Source organism: Ambystoma mexicanum, chromosome 2p, assembly GCF_040938575.1.
Source record: "Ambystoma mexicanum isolate Mex_15411 chromosome 2p, UKY_AmexF1_1, whole genome shotgun sequence".
In the NCBI taxonomy this organism is placed as follows: Eukaryota; Metazoa; Chordata; class Amphibia; order Caudata; family Ambystomatidae; genus Ambystoma; species Ambystoma mexicanum.
Window position 1 is genome coordinate 807,379,631 of NC_090923.1, and position 16,037 is coordinate 807,395,667.

Consider the following 16,037-nt stretch of genomic DNA (forward strand, 5'->3'; position numbering starts at 1 on the left):
GCAGGTCTCTCAAATTCAGTTGGGGTTCTGTCCCCAAATTGCATTCTATGATGTTCTAGACTGCATTGATAGGCCTCTCTCCCACCATACAGTTCTCTCAAATGTAGCTGGGGTTCTGTCCCGAACTGCATTGTGTGATTTTTAAATTGCACTAATAGGACCCCCTCCCACTATACAAGTCTCGCCATAATCTAACTGCGCTTAGCTTAGTACTCTATCAATCCCGGAAACCCACCACAACCTAACTCAGTTAAGTCCCATTCCAACAGACCGTTAACACCCTAATCCCCCCACCCCCGACAGCGCACTCTTAGAAACACACCCTACCCACCGACAGGAAAGCAACACTGAGCCAGAGAACACCCCAGCACATCCAGAGAAGGAAAAACCGAGGGCACTGTGACTGCACAACATAGCATAGAGGACCAACTACCTTACTACGTCTGCATTTAAACTGGAAAATGGCCCGACCCAGAAAAGGACTCGGAGAAAGAGAACAAGACCGTGCAACGAGAGACACGAACACCGACAGAACCTACAAGAAGCAGCCCCACTGGAAGGAAACACGCCCAACACAGCTATAACCGGAACAAAATCTACAAGAGAAAAATCCTTATACCTCACACCTTACATCGCAACAACAACGGTACACCAACACCCCAACACGGAAACCCCGAAACATGCAAAGAATTTCCTGAAACACGTGGGGAAACGATGGGAGCACTCAGCAAGAGTGGGAGGCCTCCGTCCCCATCACATCTTACATCACAATAACAGAGGGACAACGTTGTTTTCCACCACATCCCGCACAATACGGCGAAGCACTGACAACCAGCAATGCTACCTTCCACCCAAGAATCAGACTCAATGAAGAAACCATCGCTGATCTTCACCCGAACAGCATCACAGCAGAAACACTAAGAATAATCAGCCCTGTGACCAACCTACTGGACCGCTTCAATGAAGAAGCAGCGGACTCTGTTCTTCATCCTACCGACATCAACGCGGAAACGCCACGAACAGACAACTACAAACTTGAACTAATAAACGCAAGGTCAATGTCCAAACACTCAACTGAAATGTAGGACCTCCTTCCAGAAGGAGGCATAGACATCCTATTTATAACCGAAACGAGGCTAGACGACAACTACAAGATCACCCTCAACAACTGCCTGCCTGAAGACTTCAAATGCATCCAAACAAACAGAAAATCCAAAAGAGGGTGGGGCAGGGGGGGGCCTGCGATCATCCACAAGGAACAACTAGCCATCAAAATGGAAGATCCTCTAAACATAGAGAAATGCAAATCCTTAATACTACGACTTTCAGTAAACCCCAAAACTAACCTGAAATTCATACCGATATATAGACCACCAACCTACGACGCGACTTTCATAGACGCTTTCACGGAAGCAATCACCACCCTAGCCATCAAGTACAACCATCTGATCATCCTCGGAGATTTCAACATCTGGTTCGACGAAGAAACCACAACCACACAAAAATCCCTAACCGCCCAACTAGCAGCCATGAACCTACAACAACTAGTCAAAGGAGCAACCCCCTCAGCAGGGCACACACTGGACGCAATCTTCGCCAACAAGGATCTCATCATCTCGGCACCCCATCAAATACTTTGGAGCGACCACCTCATCATTCCATTCATAATCACAACGACCGCTCCAACAAAAAAGCAACAAGAAAAACGACCCATCATGATGAAAAGAAATTGGAGAACCATAAAAAAACTCCAACCTAACTGAACTCCTAGAACTCAGCAAACCACAAGCATCAACCATGGAAGAAGCAGATCTAGACAAAAAAGTTGCCCTACTTCATACCTGGATCGCAACAACCCTAGATGACATCGCCAAAGAAAAGCCCTTCACCCCATCACGTAAGATAACCACAGCAAAGTAGTTCACCCCACTACTCAATGACATGAAAACAAAAAAATGTAAACTAGAATCTGAATGGAGGACTAACAACACCTCCGCAAACAAATTAAAATTCCTACAACAGATCCGCTCATATAAAAAGGAAATACAAAAAGTGAAGAGGAAACATTACAACAACCGAACCTTCAGTGCACCAAACACCTAGAAAGAACTATTCAAAATAATAAACGAAATAAAAAACCCACTGGGCTGCAACAACATGCCAATTCCATCAATGAAATTCTGCGAGACCTTGGAGACCACTTCAAAAACAAAATAACTTCCATCCAACACACCATTCAAAACAGACCAGGCGATGCAAAACTGGTGCCACACTGGGACAGAACTGCAAATGCTAGCATGCCAAAGGTCAGGTAACCCACTAACCAATATAAGCTCAAATTCTGCATACTTATCTCACTCAAACTCACATAACCATCTCTCGCACAACAAGCCGCACGCACTTCATAACACAGCAACAACACATAAGCCGGACCAACAGCACACGCGGCCTATCAGAGACCCAATACCCGCACCAAAGCTCAGCATCTGGTGTATACCGAGTTGAAGCTGCCAACAGAACACCACTCCTCTTACTATGCTACTCCCTCTTCACCTAACTAACCCATCCCCACCTTATCATTTACAGATCCGCCAGAGCGCCTGGGGACCAATTCCGTTGGTGATGGTGCGCGGTACAAATACCTTTAACATTTAACAAAATGGTTCACAGACGCATTGAAAAACAATACACCAGAAAGACACAATAAAATACCAAAGACAACTCAAACTGTACAAAGCAACAGTCCTCAAAGCAAAAAAAATAATTAAAAAAAAATAAAGAAAACTACTATGCCACAAGAATAGAAATGGCAAACAATCCACAGAAAGAAATCTTCAAATCTTGCAAAAAATCCATCGCCCCTACACAAACCCTTTGTGAAAACATCACCAACCATCTGAGAGCAAAAATAGACAACACAGGAGACTTATCAACCTACCTGGGGCAAATACAGCTGCGACCACCGGACCAGACGAAAAACAGATTACAGCAAAATTAATCTACCTAGAACCAATCACAGAGGAAACTTCTGCAGCACTGACCAAGGACACCAACCTTACAGGATCTCCAAGGGACCCCCGCCCTCTCTAGACGTCTTCAAAAGGAACCCTTAACCACACAACCCCAGCGACACGCTTCCGGAACCTAATGGTTCGTCGTCCTTCAAATCAGCATACATCAAACCACTAATAAAAAAGTCAGAAAGCGCAGAAGACCCAAGCAACTACAGACCGATATCCAACCTGCCCCACCGAGCGAACATCCTGGACAACCACATTGATAAAATCCTTCTTAAACACGCCGAAACAAACAGAATACTCGACCAATCAAAAGTTAGCTTCAGTTGGCCACCAGAGGGCGCACGGATGAGTATCATCTCCGTGTGAGCTCCTCACCCGTGGGTCCATGAAGCGATCTGAGCCCCCGCTTCGTGACCACCCCCACCCCCCAGAACGAGAACACGCGAGAAGCTGTGGGAAAACTACCCCCGCCCCCTCACAGGAAAAATCCTTAGCAAAATCGGAACGGGGAAAGGCACAAAACCACTGTGCGAAGTTTCAGACCAAATGAAGGAGCACAAGTGAAAGTGAAACCCCGGCGAGACTACGCAGCGCCTCCCACGCCGATCACGAAAGAGAGCGGACGCCTGGCCTGAGATCTCGGTGAGCATCTGGCCGGGTCCTCTTGACATATACCGCCCCACTGCGGTTTCGGAACTCTGCGGACTCCCCCCACCCCCTGCGGGAGGAAGAGAACGCCCCCGCTGTGCGCACGACCCATCGGATCCTAGCGTCTCGTGGCCTTAGAGACCCACGGGAACCTCTTAGTAAGCCACGTGGGGTGCCAGTCCACTGCTTTCCTTAGGCGGCGGACCCCCACGGGATACCGGATCAGCAGTGGGCAGTGGAACCCACGGGTGAATGCCCCCGGCCTTGCGGACAGCCCAGACGACCCCAGTACAACGCTCCCCATTGGTGGCCCGCCTGCTGCAGCGGCCGGTGGGCTCCTGCTGGGTCCACTCCCGCAGCAGCCGGCGAAGGTGCGTGAACCGCGGAAGGGGCCGGAGGACACGTCCATGGGCACTGGAGCACCACGGACACAACAAGATAAGCCACGCCAGGCAAGAAGAGCACTCAGGACCCCAGCAAGCGTATATCAGCACACCCGCCCCCCCAGCCACCAAAAAAGTACACAAGAGCCAAAGCAGCCATAGGGGACACCATAGGACACATGAAGTCGCCCCCACGCCCCATTGAACGGTGATCACGAAGGGAATTAACTCCAGAAACACCCAACCACCAAGCCATTGACACTCATTCAGCAGAGAGGATCGAAAAAGAATGAATGAGGCACAGACCCCGTGGCCCAGGCGCATCCACATAAAGAGCCACCAAAAAGATAACATTAACACCACAGTCCAGTAGCCCTACATATTTCTCGGCCCCAAGGTGGTCAACGCACAATTGATGCAGATTGCAGCCCCAACTAGGTAAGGTCACTGAAGACCACCCATTGCCTAGGGGGAGGGCCGGCTACAAGTCCCCACATGAAGTGAACGGAGGGCAACCACCGAAAGGTGTTACCGCCCAACGCTAACAAGATAACCCCGCCCCACCATCTGCAACCTAGACAACGTGCAAGGCCACTCAAGGAAATCCACGTAACTCCCAACAAACCACTGCCCACAAAGTGCCATTTACCACCAAGTTACAATTGGAATCACTTTGAAGCCAACTACACAAACTATTGCACTGAGGATTGGGCCCCCGAACAGGGATCATGTGCCTCTTCAGTTGCAGTGACCCCACATAAACGTCAAAGCGTAATTCGCCAGACACGCCTACGCCTCATACCCACCGGCCCTAGGCACTGAGAACAAATTGATAATGGATGCATCGGAAACAGGTGCGGTGGCCACTAAGGGTGACATCACAGCAATACTGAACAAGATAAAGAACATGGGAGCTAACCTGGGTGGCAAAATAGATAAGATAACAGAGAGGATGGATAACATTGGGGAAAGACTTGAATGGGGTCGAGAATAATCAAGCCTCCATAGATACCCTCGAAACTCAAATTGACCTGAGAATAAGAGAAATAGAGAAAAGGGAGGAGGAATTCTGACTAAAAGTGGACGATTTAGAGAACTGTGAGAGAAGGAACTTACGTTTCTTCGGTATTCCGGAACAAGAGGGGGGAAACGGAGGGAGACCTCAAGAAAACAATCCATGACATTATTAAAATCCTGACGAGTCTAAAACAGAAAGGATATACAGGGCCGGAGGACCGCCGGGTGGCCCAAGGTCTGTCCTTGCCAGATTTTACAGGTACCAAGACAGAGCCAGGATCTCAGAGAAAGCGAGGTCAGGAGGTCCACTTACTCTTGGGGGTGCCAAGATTACCATCTTCCAGGACCTATCCTCGTTCACCCTGGCCCTCAGACGCTTATGTAGCCCGCTCACAAAATGGCTCAAAGAACAAGGAACCCGATACAGATGGGGATACCCCTTCTCCCTCACATTCGAACATGGAAGTAGGAGAATACAGCTGAAAACTGAAGAGGAGATTCGAGACTGCACCGACAAACTCCTGGGAACAAGCCCAAAGGAAGGAGACCGAGAAGAACTTGAGCAAGGGAGAATGCGATGGGAACTCCAGGGACCACGGAGAAAAAGAGTAAAGGGGTCAAGTAAATCCAGGCAAGGCAACAACACTTCAGACAGTGATAAATGAAAATATCGCCTAAATGGTTGGAACCCAATAGAGGAGAGACTGAGAGACTTGACCCGATAGACCAACGATGACGAAGCTGCTCAAAAACTTTTAAACTTACTGGCACGAGACCAGGTGCCCTGAAAAGACACCCTCCTGGAGGGGGGGCAAAATAATAATCTAATCGGAACACTCAACGTCAAAGGAATTAACTCCCCCACCAAGAGATCACTAATCGCCAGAGAATTCAAAAGGGCCAAATTGGATGTACTTTTCTTCCAAGAAACAAGATATATAAGGGGAGATGAACGAAGGGTTCTGTACGCCAGATCTGGAACCGAATACCGGGGCTCTGTCCCACTCAGAAAAGCTGGCGTCGGCATACTACATACTAGTAAACAAAGGACTCAAAAGGGAAGTACGAAAAACCTGGGCAGATGTAAGTGGTAGAGCACTCATGCTGGTGGGCAGGATACGAGACACCACCATCACACTCGCCTCCATATACGCCCCCAATACAGGACAGTCCAGGTTTTTACAACAAATAATCCCCAAAGTTATGCTCGAAGCGGAAGGTGAAGTGATCCTAGGAGGCGACTTCAACATGTGGGGGGACCCAACACTGGATAGACAAGCTGGTAAACCGCGCGCTAGCAACCCACCTGAGGCTGGCCGCCCAGAAGTCATTGAGATGATGGCCACATAAACTTCGATGCATGGTGCCACGTGAATCCCCAGCAACCAGGGTTCACATTCTACTCTGCACCACACCTTACAACGGGCCTAATGGATGTGATGTCTACATCATAGATAATCCATGTAACTTGGTCGGACCATGACATGGTAAAGGTTACCCTCACTCAGATTGCGCTACCCTACAGGAGCTCGAAATGGCGCTGCAATGAAACGCTCTGGAAGGACCCGGTGTTCCACGACCAACTGGCGAAAGACATTAGCGAATACTTTGAATGGAACAACACAGGTGAAGTCTCAAAACACACAGTATGGGAGGCAGGGAAGGCCACGTGGAGAAGCATACTAATAAAAGAAGGGGTCGCAAAGAAAAGAGACCAAACTGATAGAAAACAAGCTCAGGAACGAAATAACAATTGGACCTGTGCACACAATCCACAGGCACCGAGAGAGAAAAGAGAATAGCTGATGCAAACAAGAAGAGAGAGGAACTGTGGCAGTTGGAGATAAGCCAAGTCGTTCGCAAACTCAATTCCTGAAACAGAAACATTACGAGAAAGGAGATAAGGCAGACGCACTACTAGCAGCCAGGCTACGAGGACAACGAGCAGATAGATGTGTGCCATCCATAGAAAATGGAAAATACCTACATGCAGAACTCCCCATCAACATTCCCAAGGCCTTCGCCGATTTTTATGAGAAATTGTACACATCCCAAGCCACGCCAGATGAGGAGGTTATCAATAAATATATGAATAAGATAACTATGCCAAGACTAACCCAAGAAATAGCAGAGGCACTCGAATCCATCATCACAGACAAAGAAATAGAAGGCGCCATCAAAAGACTCCCGACTGGGAAAACCCCCGGAAATGATGGCTATACGGCAGGGTTCTACAAAACCTTCATTGACCCCCTCCTCCCATTTATGGTCGAACTCTTCAATCACATTCTCCAAACCAGCTCCGTAACTGAATTCTTCTCCGAAGCACTAATTACAGTCATCCCGAAAAAAAGGCAAAGACCCCAAGCATTGCGCATCTTACCGCCCTATTTCCCTCCTTTACGTTGACGCCAAAATATGCGCACACGTCCTCACGGCAAGACTAGAAACACACATGCCCTCTATAATCCACGCTGATCAAGTTGGGGTTATCCTTTGTAGACAGGGTGCCAACTCCACTCGCAAGACCCTTCGCCTGATACACGAGGCCAAGAAAATACCAAACACGCCTGCGCTACTCTCGATCGACGCAGAGAAAGTGTTCGATAGAGTCCAATGGCCCTTTCTGGAAGCAGCACTAAAGAAAATAGCACTTGGCTGGACACTCAGGCGAGGAATCAAGGCAGTATACACCTCAACCCAAGCATCTGTAGCAGTGAACTCACAGTACTCCCGATGGTTCTCATTGAGTAGAGGCATGAGGCAAGGATGCCCACTCCCGGCAATATTGTTCACACTATCCCTGGAACCTCTAGCACAGACGCTTAGAGCAGACAAAGGCGTGGAGGACTTGCACGTACATGGAAGGGAATACAAACTGGCCCTATATGCAGACTATATTCTACTCCATGTGCAGAACCCCATGACGTCAATACCACGCGCCATACAACTCATTGAAGAATATGGCTTGCTATCGGGCTTCAAAATCAATAGAACCAAGTCCATCCTCTTCCCACTACATGAGCCCAACTGGGCCTCACCATCAGAGGCCCAACACTCTCCTACCTGGGCATCAATCTGACGAGAAGTATTGCCGATATATACAAAGCCAACTTTCCACATCTCCTCTCTGCATTCCATGGCGACCTTGCAAGATGGCAACCCTTCACGATCTCATGGATGGGCCATCTCAACGCCATCAAGATGGTTAGTCTCCCACGCTTCCTATACCCATTTCAAGTCCTCCCTATAAAGATCCAGGAGGACTTCTTCAAACAAGTGAAAAAGGCAATACTTAGATTCCTGTGGGCTGGGAAAAAAAAACTAGAATACCATACGAAACTCTCATACTACCCAAAGAACTAGGTGAGGTCGGACTCCCAGACAGAGCCATACTACCAGGCGGTCCTGCTAAGAGTCCTCATCCCCACCTAAGAGACAGAAAAGACCTACAATGGGTCCAACTGGACAATGATAACCTGATCCCGGCGACACTCTCGGAATGGCTTTAGGTCCCTAGACCAAAGCTCACGCGAAAACTGTGCGATCACCCCATCCTGGGGACGATATGGGACATATGGAAAGAGGGTAAAGCAATGACAGACATAACAACCTGGCCATCCCCCCTGAGTCACCTATGGGCCCCGGAAATCAGAGAGGAAATCCCCGAGAACACCAGATACCAAACCTGGTTTGATGCAGGGCTTGAAAGAGTTGGCCAACTATGGAGAGAAGGCAAATTCATAGCAATCTCAGAACTGGAGGAAGCCCTCCAACTGCACCCAATACCGATTTTCCTCTACCTATGCCCAAAGGGCGTCCTATCCAAACGGAAATGGCAACCCAAGATATGCAGAGAACTCACCACATTTGAGAAAATCCTCCACACGACCACCACGAATAAAAGGTCTAATATCATGCATGTATAGCGCCCTGATCAATAAAAATCAGGACTCCACCTCAAGCCTCGGAGACAAGAGGGAAAAGGACTTTAATAATAATTCGAACAACACGCCTGGGATACTATACGTAAAACACCATCTCAAATATCAATTGCTGCACAATATAAACTCCAGGCAGTAAAGTTACTTCATAGATGGCAATATGACTCCCACAGGCTTTCCAAAAAGTATCAGACTAATAGCCCAAAATGCTGGAGGGAATACGGAACGCATGCCAACTATTGGCACATGTGGTGGGACTGCCCCAAAGCACGTTCTATAGATATGGGACGGCCTGAAAATAAATGCAGGCAACGACACCCAATCAGCCCTCATTCTATTGGACATTTCAGCTGCTTGTGACACAATCAGCCACGTAGCACTAATAAAAAGATTTCTAGATTGTGGCATACAGGAATCTGCACTAAAGTGGCTTATCTCATTCCTAACATTCCGAACCGAAAGAAGCTGCCTACTAGCGTTCAAATCAAACACAAAAAATACGTCCTTGCGGAGTCCCACAGGGTTCCAGCCTCTGCCCTCTAGTGTTCAACATCAACATATGCCCACTGATGAAAATCATTCGATCCCACGGACTTACCACCTACAACTACGCAGACGACACACAGGAACAAAATAACCTCAACAACTGCCGCGCAGACATATGATTTGATCGTCTATAGGCGCTAGATAAATAAACTATGTGTTTCAAAGAGCTTCAAGGGAGGGAACAAGGGAAAATGCAATGACATACTTACAGGCCATGAACAGTAAGGATGTGAAATTAACTATCGTACTCGCCCTGACGACATTTCAGATAGTGCAAGAGCTAAGACATAGATAAGGCAGGGAGGGGGGGGGGCGGTGGGGGCTGGAGTGGGAAGGAAATGGAAACAGACAGGCGACTACCATACTAGGTCGGACGACATTTCTGGTAGAGCCGGAGAAAAACAGAAAGGTGAGGGAGAGGGGTGCAGAAAGGGAGGGGAGGAAGGAAACAAGCGACTATCGTACTAGGCCTGACAACATTTCAGATAGTGCTTAGGGTGGGTGGGGGGAGCGCAGTAAGGGGAAGGGGGAGGAGACCAACGTGGTTGCTATCACACTAGGTCCAGGGACAATACTGATAGAATAAGTGCATAGAAGAAAGGGGAGGAGGGGAGGAGATAGGAAAAGTGAGATGGGAGGAGGAGAGAACAGAGTAAGCAGTCAAAAAGAGTGGAGAAGCAAGAGGGAAAGCGAATACAATTTCAGAAGTCAGTAGTAATATTGCAAGACAGGATACAAGATGAAGATGGGAACAGCATGATTCAGGGCCACGACGAGCACAATACACAAAGGAAGTCCAGCAAGAGAGTTGAGAAAGGGTGACGCACTGTGAATCAATTAAATCCATAAAAGTCAAATCCAGCATTGGCCACAAGACAGTGATGGTGATAGCAGAATGCAACAGGACAGACTTCTGCAGAAGTAGGTTGGGGGGGGGCAGGGTAGAAGAATCAAGCAAAACAGGCAACACCTGTGTGCGAGAAAGGGGGGCACGGCCTGTGGGAACAGAAGGAGTAAACACATGTTGGTCCATGCTTACCTGCTGTCTGAGCAGGGGATGGGGGGTTGAGGGGGGAGGATCGGGCCCTGGGACCTCCTGGTCCGACTAGGTCCAAACAGGAATTGCCCTTTTTTTCCTTCAGTCCTCGAGAGACGCCCCTTGATCTAAGAGTTAAGAGCAAGAAGGAAGAGGCAGGGCTAAGAAGTTGGGTGGTGCTTAGGCCAGGTGACCTAGATCCACGTGTACCTGCTCGCCAGCTGCAAAGAAAAAGACGCTGGAGGGCTCCTTAAGTAGGGAAAAGAGCAGCAGCAGGAAGGCACCAGGTGGCCGGGGCTTGCTAAGTGGTGAAAAAGAGCGGCAGCCAGGAAGGCACCAGGTGCTCGATGACAACAAACAGCCTCCAAGTGAACCCGGCAAAAACAGAAATAATGTTCTCACCCACAGGATTTAACGAAGGGAACCCACAACTAGACTGGCCAATCGGCATGGGAATGCAACCAGAGACTACCAATGTAGTAAACAACCTAGGAACCCTCATGGACAACAGATCACTTGAACCGCAAGTCAACGCAATCGCCAAAAAATGCTTCTTCCTCCTACGACTACTCAGAGGATTACTCACTACCTCTCCTTCCCCCACAGAACCCTCGCAATCATATCCCTGATACTCAAGAATTGACTACGCAAACAGCCTCTACCTAGGAATGCCAGAAAGTCTGACCAAGAAACTCCAAAGGATGCAAAATACAGCAGCCAGGATCCTACTAAGTCTAAATGGAAGAAACCACATCACTCCAGGATTGAAAATCCTACACTGGTTATCAGTAAAAAAAAAGTGTGTCAAATTCAAAAGCACTCTGCATCGCCCACAAAGCTTTGCACAGACAAAGAGCGGAATTCCTCCAAGACTAGCCGATAGCAGCAAGGAATGGAACTAAGATCCAGCGAAGACCTACAAACAGAGGCAAAAACACTACGAAAAAAAAAGGACTTTTAGCAAAACAGCGTTCTCGCGTCTAATTGCTAACACCCAGAACAACATGCCCAAGGTAATTAGAACCACAGAACCACATCCCCTTCAGGAAAGCTCAAAACCTGTCTATTCTGCAGACAATGACAACCTAGAAGGGACAACAGCAAAAACAACACTGCAGACAAACTACAGAGGAGATCAGAGGGGCCAAAGAACAGCAAACAAGAACCTGGCTGGATACCGTCAAACGGCATCCCCAGAGAGAGACCACAATGAAATTATCAACTTTAATAACCCTCTTTCCTTTCTGCCCCTCCCACATAACCGACACTGTTACACCAGATCTTGGTCTAGCCACAGTCAAACATACAGAGAACCATTACTATGCCGAGATCCAGAGTGAACCACCCGCATAGCCCAATACCATATAAAATGCAACAACACACCAAGATGCCGGACTATCTTACAGCAACAACCACCTGTGATTCTGGATCCCTTATGGAAACCATCTAACCAGTGCACACGACCAACCCATCGTAACGACACAACACTAACACCAACACCAAACACTACCACACAACAGAGGCATGGAATCTTACCCATACGGTTACAACGCGCGAGGCCGCTCACAAATGACCACATGCAAAATAACACTCACAGACGACAGTCAGTTCCTCCTGGTTCTGGGCCCATCCTCTCACCATTTTGCACACTAAACCCCTCACCCCTTTCTTGCAGAGCCACGTGAGTTAATGATAATGTAAGAAAACATCCCCACCATGGCTCTGCCACACACTTCTGTTGGCTTGGCCTTTAAAAATATCTTGTCACAACAAGAAAACATGTCCAAACTGGCTGCACAATGCAGGTGAATCTAGGTGCGGAATAATGCTCATGATGTTTGCTTTACACTCGACAACCAGTGAAAAAAGCCACACCACAGTAAGAAATGGTTTGACTGGCTGTCCTAAATGCCGGTATAGACACATAACACTTATAATGCTTGCTTTGTCATAGAATCCCAGTAAAACAAAAAGTCATGCCACAGCAAAGAATAGCTAGACTGGATGCCCCAAAATGCCAGTGCAGCCACATAAAAGCACATCATCCTTTCTTAAAAATAAAACAGCATTTTGTAGCGGCATCTGATGATGGATACCCATTAAAATGTGAATTGTGATTGGGATTCCAAGATGGCCACTGAGGGGAGAGCAGCGCGATTGCGGAGCTCTGACCCACACGTGGCCAAAGACAATGAAGATAGATTAAAATAGCATTCCTCAGATGGGGATTTAATTGATGTAGGCTGCAGTGGTGGAGTCCAGCAGCCCATATCGCTGGGGGACTTTGGCAGAGGTGGGTGTGCACCTTTGTCCCTGCATTGTCTGAGGTGCAGAGGGACTGCACCTGTGACCAGTACAAGCAGAGCTGAGAGACACGCTCGCAGACTGTGAGCAATAAGAACCACACAGATGACCCCGGGCAGCCGAGCACCAAGGGCGGCTGTGAGGTGGGGTGGCGGAAAGCAACTGTCGGGTGGCAGAGGAGCACGTCAGGAAGGAGCTTTCAGCGATATTGGAGGCCCACCTGGCAAGCACCAGTGGGAAGATTGAGGTGGGACCGAGCTGAACTCCACTCTGTCCCCCAGAAACAGGGGCCAGCACATGTCTGACCCAGGTCCTGCTGCCTCAAGAAGCAGACCGCTTCCAGAAGACTTGGCACAGAGCACTACCTAATCTTCTGAAAGCAGTCTGCTTGTTACATTGCACGCACAAGTAGCAGGTTTTTCAACTGAGCTTTCAGAACACTCAGCATTCCAGGAACAAACTGCAAAATCTTCACGTGCAGTATTGCAGCTGTCCAAAACTAGTATATATGTCCAATTTACATACATCTCTTTATTAGGAAGAATATTGTGACCAATCAAAACACAAGATCCCATTATTCACTTAAAATGGTTTCTAAGTAAATCACTATAAGGCATATTTAACATTTAAAATTGTGGACATTATGATGTTCCCATAATGCTCTTTGCTTTTATGCAAATCGATTTGGGTTCTATGAAGGGACACTGTTGTGCAACCTGGCAGGGGCCACACCCCTTGACCCCGCCCCCTCATTCCCACAGCCTCACCACCCCAAAGAGGTGACAGTTCCCCAATACATGTATAGATCACTTAGACCAGACCACTGTCTGTGTAGTATCGGCACAGCAGTTACTGCGACTGCGAGCATTCCAGAGACTGAACTGTACCGTAAACGAGTTTCGGAGCAACTACTGTGTCTATGATACCAACAGCAGGCTGCCCGGTGTCATTTCAAAGCCAGATGTTTAGAAAGTCACGTAAATAATGTTTAGAGTCAACGTGTTATAAGTACAATACAACGAATTAGAGCTTCAGCTGCAGCCTCTTAAACGTGCATTCCCAGAGGATACAAAAAGGCTTCTCTCACCAATATAACAAAAAAGCGGTGAGAACGATCTAAGTTAATAGATGGTAAAAAAATGCATATAAAATTCACTACAAGAGCTGGATCGCATTCACTCACCTGATGCTGCCTGGAAACTGAAAATGAGCGTTTGGCAAGGGAGGCCTTATGGTGCCTTCATCATCATTGAAACACACGTTTAAAGTTCCTATGAGACCCGATAGCATTGTATGCTTGTTTAAAAGTTTGCCGACAGCTTCTGAAATGCCTTTACAACGTCATGACGTTTTCTGAAATGCCATTAAGTCGTCGTGACGTTTCCACGTAGGACGTCTATGTCCTTAAGCTAAGCATCATGGCGGAAGGAGGAATCGATGCCGTACACGCGCTGGTATTTATTTTTTATTTTGTATTTATAAAGCCGTATTCATTTCGGGAGTATTACGCAGCGCCAGGTATATTTGGGTGACAGTCGGTTTGTTTTTCCTGTTTTGGTTGCCTCAACGGCGGCTTTGTGTGTCTTTTGGCTGGTATTAGCCCCACCCCCAGCACCCTCGCCCCGCCCCTAAACAGAAGTGATTTATGGCCGTGCCGCGTGCACGCCGAGGGAATTTCAGGGCAGTTCTTTTTTTTTTGCAAATTCTGCTATCAGCAAGTCGGATTTATTGTTTGCGTAAACGTACTTGCATATTTTTCACCTCCAAATGGTATTGGCTTTTTGCTGCATTTACGGGCTTTCTACAAAACTGTACAGTGTATACGCCATCTTCACCCATATCTGCGCAACACGGCTGTCCCTGTTTGAACAGCAATGAGCTCACCCAGTTGGAAATTAAGCCCCCTATCATCCCATTTTTACCACAGCCGAATACTTGCTTTTTCTGCGCTGCCGCACGTGCGGGCTTGGAGCCATTCCGGGCTGCTGAGCCTTCCTGCACCAGGGGTGATACATATACTGCCACCAGAGTGGGGGACAAGTCAGTGCAGCGGTGGACCGGAGCGGGGGACGAGTTCGGTGCCAGCCTGGGGCTCTGGATGAAGAGTGGCTGCGGGGGCGGGCGCTCTATGGCATGAAGTTCCCTTGCCATGATTTCTGTAACGGTACTGCTTTTACGAGGTGAGCTGTTACGATTTGAGCGTTGCAGGGAGATGTGCCTAACTCTACCGCTCAGTGCTGCCAGGCAGTGTATTGAGCTGTACCGGTCAGAGTCTGTCTGTACCACAAGATGTCTTTATTGATTACTCGGCCCCCCATGTCCCCTGCATTTCTTACAGTGTCTGACAGTTCCTTCATTTCCCTGTGTTGACTCACTGTCTCACTGACTAGATGCCTGCATGTTCACTGTGTACTATGGTATTATACCGTGAACACGCAGACTCCGTAGTCTTGCCAGCATGACAACAACAATTGAGTATTTTGCCTTAGAACTAGCCAGTACTGTAGACCGAGGTCTTCAATCTGTGGGGCGTGGCCATATGCCTGGAAGGGTATGGGGGCACGTGATCCATGACGGTGAGAAAACGGACAATCATTATTTTGTTTGCCTCGTTTAATTTTGCATGACGAGCCACTGCCTCCCCATGCACATGCTTAGTTAGTAGTTAGTGCGACGTGTGATGGGTGTGCACACGAAATGGGAAATAAGGGCAGCCTGGACGCGCGCTTTCCTGCATTTGGATTGCGCGTCCAGGCTACCGGCTGGTGCCACAAGCGTCTTCTTACCTGGTAATGGATGCTGGTTCTCTGCTCACCGGGTTGAGGGGTGCCAAGAAGCTAGCATTTCAGGCCTTTACCGGCTCCCCTCTTCCCCCGTGGATCCACAAAGGTAGATACGTGTGGAGAGGAGGCGAACGGGGGGGGGGGGCTGGATCACTGCAGTGCTGGTCCCCGAGTGCACCGCTCTCTCTCTGTGACAGACTCTGTGGGCTGCAAGGGAGAGGTGGGCATGTTGGGATGGAAGCACGCATTGCCACTGTTGTATGATATCTGGCTCTCCCACAGCAGATTGCTGGGCTCCAGCCGTCTGTTTGCGGGAGTCGGATATCATACAACACTGGTCCCCCTGCTTTGGCTGC

General features: G+C 48.4%; 1 protein-coding gene across 1 annotated transcript in view; it reads right to left on the reverse strand.

Moving 5' to 3' along the window:
• The window catches only part of AKT2 (AKT serine/threonine kinase 2), a 1,087,541-nt gene extending 1,073,335 nt beyond the window's left edge, over positions 1-14,206 (reverse strand). Inside the window, exon 1 of the mRNA XM_069644479.1 lies at positions 14,082-14,206. The gene's annotated coding sequence lies outside the window, so the exon portion shown is untranslated. The remainder of the gene's footprint in view (positions 1-14,081) is intronic.
• Positions 14,207-16,037: the final 1,831 nt, after the last annotated feature.